This window comes from Apium graveolens, chromosome 8, assembly GCF_009905375.1.
Source record: "Apium graveolens cultivar Ventura chromosome 8, ASM990537v1, whole genome shotgun sequence".
In the NCBI taxonomy this organism is placed as follows: domain Eukaryota; kingdom Viridiplantae; phylum Streptophyta; class Magnoliopsida; order Apiales; family Apiaceae; genus Apium; species Apium graveolens.
Window position 1 is genome coordinate 207515257 of NC_133654.1, and position 7305 is coordinate 207522561.

At 32.3% G+C, this 7305-nt stretch overlaps 1 long non-coding RNA gene across 3 annotated transcripts; it reads left to right on the forward strand.

The window, feature by feature from the left end:
- The first annotated feature begins 2628 nt into the window (after positions 1-2628).
- Positions 2629-5797, forward strand: LOC141676545 (uncharacterized). Of its 3 annotated transcripts, none has more exons than XR_012557074.1 (3): positions 2629-3250; positions 3612-3803; positions 5112-5797. It is a non-coding gene; the product is annotated as an uncharacterized LOC141676545 (long non-coding RNA). The 3 variants fall into 3 exon arrangements; XR_012557073.1 differs by having other exon boundaries at positions 2629-3028; positions 3158-3250; positions 3612-5797; XR_012557072.1 differs by having other exon boundaries at positions 3612-5797.
- The last annotated feature ends 1508 nt before the right edge of the window (positions 5798-7305 follow it).

A 7305-nucleotide genomic window follows, 5' to 3' on the forward strand; every position in this document is an offset into this window, starting at 1 on the left:
CACACTCAATAATAACAAGATGTACATTTGGCTCGTAAACGTAAGAAAATATCTTAGTATCAGGTGCATAACAATCAAGTAAATCACGTATAGGGCTGAGCATTCGGTCGGTTCGGTCAGAAACCAAACCGAACCGAATTAACCAAAAACCGAATTGATAAATTTTTTATAACCGAACCGAACCGATTTGACACATAAACCGAACCGAAAACCGAACCGAAAACCGAACCGAATTATTTCGGTTTATTCGGTTCGGTTTATGAAAACCGAAATATTTAAAAAAAATTATTTTTACAACACAAATAAAGTTGCACATTAGTTCTTATAGTCACTTCAAAATTATTTTTTTTAAAAAAAAAGATAAATTAAAGATAATTTACACGGCTTAATAAAAAGGAAATTAAAACAAAATTGTTATTTAAAAATTAAAAATATGCGATTGAATTCACAGGTTACGGCCATTAAGTTTTAGTTTACAAACTAAAACATGTACTGACTACTTAATGTGTTCTATGGTTCAGTTATTCACCAATACAAACACAAAAGTTAATTTCCTGTACTCTTGTCCAATTACTATATTATATATATATATATATATAATTTAATTGAAAAATATATGTATGGATAATTCGGTTAATTCGGTTAAACCGAAATATTTTTTTGACAAACCGAACCGATATTATTTCGGTTTAAACCGAAAAATCGAATTAACCAAATTTTTTGAAAAAACTCAAACCAAACCGAACCGAAATTATACGGTTCGGTTTTTCGATTTCGGTTCGATTTTGCTCAGCCCTAATCACGTACCCTAATTGCCAAGTCCCATTCATTTTCGGTAATAAGTCTATCTTCTACTTGATTTTGTGGAGCAAAATTATATAACTCGGTGATAACTACCTTCTACTTTCTTGCCTCGCATAGTAATTTATAAGTCGAACTCCATCTCGTGGGACAATCAATTCCCCACTTTTTGGGTATTAATCCGTTTTCTCTACATAATTTTTTATATTGTCTCTTTAATGTGTGTGCGATACGTAAATACTTAATTATTTTCTAATAGGTGCTAAAAATTCGGTTCATTATTGAATACCTTTTCTAGCCGATAAGTTGATTATATGTGCACAACATCTGACATGCAAGAAAACACCATCTAAATAGTAGGAATATCTTGTGCAATATAGTAAATAGCTTTATCATTTGTCGAAGCATTATCTAAAGAAATAATAAACACCTTGTGTTGTAAATTAAATTCCTTAATAGTTTCGACTATTCGCGTCTTTATGTTATAACTCATGTGTGACTCGTCCATAACATCAAAGGCAATTATTCATTTTTGAAAAAATAATCGGAATCAATCCAATGAACGGTAACACAAATAAATGGTTCTCCGCAACTCGAACTCCAACAATCACTAGTTAAAGAATCATGACATCATAAACATGAAAAATTCAATTAATTGCCCTCGTTGACTATAATATTGTTTTTTCTGCGACGTTTAAGTGTGTTCCTAGGAATTCTTTTAAATACCGGGTTTATTGATTCTTTCATCATGTGCTCTAAATTTGGACTATCACCGTGAGAAAAATGCAACTCGTCTAGTGTAACATAAGTACCAAAAGATTCGATCATTTTATCTATATTATAGTGGAAAGGCATACATCCACTAGTACATATTGGACTTGTAGTATCGGTCAAAACAAGTTTAAGGCGTCGGTTATTAGGCGTAGTCTATGAAGGTGACGCTATAGATATAGGTTTTTGGCATCGATCAAGTGGGCGATGTTAATATTTCATTTGTGTCGATTAAATAACTGACACTATAGGTATACTAACCGATATTATAGGAATTTTGACCGACGCTATAGGTATACTAATAGCGTCATCTGTTTGAAATGCCCGACACCTATAATTGTATCATTAGCGTCGGTTTTTTCAAACTGCCAATGCATAACACTACACCATATATGACCTATCGCAACCCCCCTCTAAAGAATGTTACCTAATATGTTACATTAGATATGGTACTTATGAGCTAATTTAACATTATGTTTTTTTATGTTACCTTAGCCTAAAATATGATGTTGCATTAGGTCTAAAGTGTTATAGCTTGAAAATACTTGTCAAAGTGTTACCTTAGAGTATTGAAATATAAATATAATAAGTTTTAAGATTAAATATTGGCATAAATTCAATTTTCAAGAATTTAAGGTGATATATAATGTTAATAAATGATTTACATGACGATATTCAAATTTTTTATATATGAAATTTGAAATTTTTTAAATAGGAAGTTTTTAAGTAATAAAACTTTTACAAAATTAAAATAGAAATTTTAAAACTAATAAAAATTAAAATAGTATTATTTCCATCATTTTGATATGAGCAATAGTATATAAATTTTAAATTTAAAAATTGTTAAAAATTATAAATATACGAATTATAAAAGTAAAAAAATATAAGCAGGTAATTATAAGGAACTATTTTTATCTGAAATAATTATTCATATTGTATTTATTAATATAATAAAGTATAAATATTCATGAATAATTGGACTTATTAGACTAGTCAAATTTTGGGCTCAAAAGCGGCAAAATTTGGGCTAACAGACGCCCAAATTTTCAGGTTTGTTTGAAATTTTCAAACAGGCACCTATACACACTTGGCTCTCTCGCATACCATCCACACTCATTCGACTCTCTCTCTCCCTCCCTCACTCTCCCTCTCTCTACGTTCTTTCCAGCCATAATCTCTACTATATGGCTATTCTCTCTCTCTACCATTTTCATTCTCTCTCCACCACTTTCAATCTCTATTACGTAATTAGGGATTTGTAGTTGAAATTAGGGCACAATTGAATTGGGGGTTGGGTTTTGGTTCTTCAATTTGGACTGGGGTTCTTCGTTAAATTTCAATTAGATTTTTAGTTACTTACATATAATCTCTTAAGTTTCTCATATCTAAGGTAGGTAGTACAGGGGAGCAAAACTACAGGGGATACAAGTCTGATTTTGTTGTTTTTTTTGCGCCGGTAATGCTTTTATTTTTCCTTCCGTGGCTGTTTTACTATTATATCTAAAGCACAATAAACGAGTTTTGTCTTTCCAAATCTTTGCTTACATATTTAAATCAGAAATTTGTTGATTTGTTTCCCCAAAAGGGTGTTCATCTTATAAGACATGTAATTTATCGGACACTGGAGCTGGGAGGACGGTTTGTACTTCTTGGTCCATGTCCAGTTCCTCATATTCAGGTAATTGTCAGTTCACTATTGTATTAACACTTGAGTTTTAGTTCACTTTGTGATGATTGTTTTTTTAATTAAAATGCTATATTAAAATGTTATATGTTATATGTTATATGTTAGTACTCAATAAATATAGTTTGGGGACCGGAAAATTTATTAATTGATCATGATTAAAAATATTTGGTACTAATTATGTTGGCATCAAGATTTAATATTAATTATGGTTGTTTTTAAATTTGAGTGTTAAATTTATGTGTAGAATTACTTGATGAAATTGTCAATATGAAGATTAGTTACCATCAGCTATTAACATACTGAAATGGGCATTTTTGTGATCATATTTGCTGTCTTGTTGCACTATATGTAGGCACTTTGAATTTTTCAGTTTCGTTGTGATAGTTTTGCATAAAGATAAAAGCTTGTTTCATGGAGGGAGTGCTAGGTGAAGGTGTCTCACTATTGATCCTGAATTGGAAGCTTTGGATGGGGCTGGGTTGGCAACAAAGGAATCTGATGACTTTAGGCCTTTCATTCATTGCCTTTCAGAGTTCAAGTTCTTGTTAGAATTTCATAAGTCTATCATTACTTGTTCTCTGCGTTATAATTCAAAGTTTAGGTGTTATTTTTGCTTCAGTATATGTTAGTACAAGTTGATATACATTACTTTAAATAAAAAGGGTTGATTTTATATATTTATGGCAGAAATGAATGAATCAACATGTTTTATCGAATGGCCACCCAGCTGGTTTATTTTCATTTCCAGTTTGCTGCAAACAATCACCATAATTTTACTAGCGGGATCAGTACCCCAGCTTCATTCATAATATCTGCCAGCTTGCTTCTTGTTCATCTATGCTTACAATTATTTATTTTTTCTACCAGCTTCCATTTTTAAAAGTAAATTTGATATGTGTAATTTTTTTGTGTGTGGTAATTTGATGTATATAACTTAACTGATTGTCGGCTTAATTCTCTTCCCATTAAAGTTCATGATAGAGGTCTTGTATTTTTTGCTGTAAATGAGCAACTTTATTTAACATAAATAAGCCTGTGAATATGAATTAAATTAAAACCGACGTGCCTATATTACATGCAACACTTTGTTTTTACCATTCGGTCTTTGTTGGCAATATGAAAATAAAGAAAATTAATAATATTAATCTCTGATTAGGGGAGTCTGATTCATCTCCAGACACCTATTTGTGTAAAACTCCACGGCTTTTGAAATCTTGTTTAAACATGTTAGGCTTAATATACAAAGACATATTATTGTTCATTGCAGTTCATTATATGATGGTGAGTTCCTTATTCATAGATATATGATGCAGTTTATTCTGCTAAATAGGCACTGTATTTTTCGTGCGATAGTAATAAGTGATAACATATACTTAATTTCTTAGACATCACTTAGGATATAGCTTCACATTGTCATTTCCCGTAAACTCTGGGGGCGATTTAGATTTTGAAGAAGATGGTTAATTCAAACAAATGTTACAGCTTACGCGGCTACAGTTAAACAAATGTTGCAGCATACGCGGATGTAATCAAACAAATGTTGGCCAATGAACTGGCATGACGCCTCTCTGCTTAAGCTATAGCAATTTAATATTTTTCTGATGTTACTAGTCTAGGGTCTAGGGACAGGACGGCCACCGCAGAATGCAGCTAATTGGAAGTGTCAAGACTGCAGTCTATTTTCTTTTGTCTTATTGTTGGAGTTTTCTCTATAACTTATATTAAATGGGTATCAACTTATATTGTGACTTGCATGTTTTTATATGAGTTTTGTTTATCAAGTAACTAGGATTCTACTATATAAGTAAGAAGATAGCATGAGGAAAATAATAACATACCTATTTTATTACAGATCCGAAGACATGGATGTGACGCGTGAATCATCTTCATTAGCATCATTGGAGCTTCTGAACACATTTGGGTGCAGATTGAAGCATTTAAGAGCTGAACAGGGAAACAACCTAAGTTATAGTGCAATAAGTGGTCCTAGTCGAAAGGAGTTATCCATATTTGATATTATGTAGGAAGCAATGGACAAGTTCATTGGATTGACCTCACAGAGTTGTGGCGATCCTTGCATGCTTGTCCATTCTGGCTACTCTGGTTTCTCCAGTGATATTGATGACGAGGTTGAACCTGTTCTTTTTCTTCTGGCTTCTGCTGACAAAGTTGCTAATGAGCAGTTTGATCGTGCAAGAAAGTTGCTAAGCATGTGTACTCACCTGGCTTCTTGTACCTGGTAGTCCACCTTTTAAGACTTGTTTACTATTTTGCTCAAGCTCTTGATGAGAGAATTGAGAGAAAAATAGGAATGGTTTCTTCAGAGGGCCTAAATGATTGCAAAAGATGGTTATCATTATTGGAAGATGCAACAATCAGTTTGCAACTTGGTTGTTGTTAAGTAAAGAATGTGAACTAGTTTATAGTTAGTCTGGACGTTTAATTTGGTTGTAGATTTGGATGTTTAATATTTGGGTTGGATGCATTATTTTGCAGTTATGAAATTGTATAATTGGGATTCTTTAGTTTACGGAATAAGCATTTCAATTTTTTTGTGCTGAAGTGTTACAATAGCCTGCTAAACTGTTACCATAGTATGTTTAAAACGTTTCATTAGGCTAGTTATAATGTTACAACAACTTTTTAAAATGTTACATTAGGTTTTATGGGCCCACTTGCCATGTCATCAAGACAACTCAGCACTGTGGGCACCACACTTGTCATGTCACCTAGTGGATCCCACCGTGGGGCCTACTTTTTAAAAATATTTTAAAACTCTAAGGTAGCATAAAAAATAAGTTACAACTTATCTCTCTTTCTGTTGCATTAGCAAGCTAAGGCAACATATAAACAAGTTAAAACACGATGTTACTTTAGGCACCAAAGATGTTACCTTAGACCCCTAAGGCAACATGGAAAAACCTATCTTTAAGAAAATATTACCTTAGCTAAAAAGTGGGGCAAGAGTAACATATTTACCCCCTAATGTAACGTTTTTTTGGTGTTACAGTAGGCATTTTATGGTGTAGTGTAAGAACTTTGTTTTTAGCGTCAGTCCACAAATAACCAACACCTAATTTTTTTTTGAATTAATAAAACGATTTTATTGATATTCCAGTTAACAAGCTTTACATATATGCCAGTACACCCATTAAAAAATATAAACCAATACACCCAAAAATAAAATAAGAACTCAAATTTAATGAAAAAAATCATATGCTATCTTGTTTACAATTGAAAGAAGAATTATAATTAATTACAAACACCACCAAAAATTTGTTCCAGTACCCAGTTTCCTTACAAAATCAAATAACTAAAAATCTCTCGCAAAACCGAAATGATCCAAGCTCCTCGTCCTCTGCCTTAGTGACACATCATTTTGAAATCAGGGCTAGATGCCAAGAGTGACACCACTGGTCAAACACTAATATGGGGATTGTGAAAGCAACAATAAGAGTTTTATAAACTAGCTGTATAAAATTAAATAGATCAACTATTTGACCAGGAAAGTAGCACGTACTCTTCTAGGTAGATTTCTTCACATGAAAATTATCTTGAACAAGTGGTCCCAGTTCCCTTTTTCTGCAGTTTAAGAAAATCAGTAAATAATTTTGTGTAAAGGATATTGAAAAGAAATTTCCCTAGAAGAGAGATTAGAGCCTAAAGTTTTCTGCAAATCGAGAAAACAATGTACTTCCACCTGTCAATATATTTTTGTCCAGAGCATATAAACTTAAGTCACACATTGGTATTAAATATCAAAAATTGACAGTATAAATATCTAAACATGTTCTTCCTGTAATAAAAAGTACTATGAATTAATAATACAGTTTAGAAAGTACATGTTGTAAATAAGAATGACAGGAATGGACTGCTCAGACAATGCATTCGGGCAAGCCAGCCTGGTTCATTCATAAAAATAGCCATAGTCCAGACCGTTTAAATGGGAGTAGTTACAAGAAGTACGACTCATGTAAGTTATAGTCCTTAACGGAAACAGTGAGTGCAATCTATTAGTTAAAAAAATTGACAAAAACTACAAACTC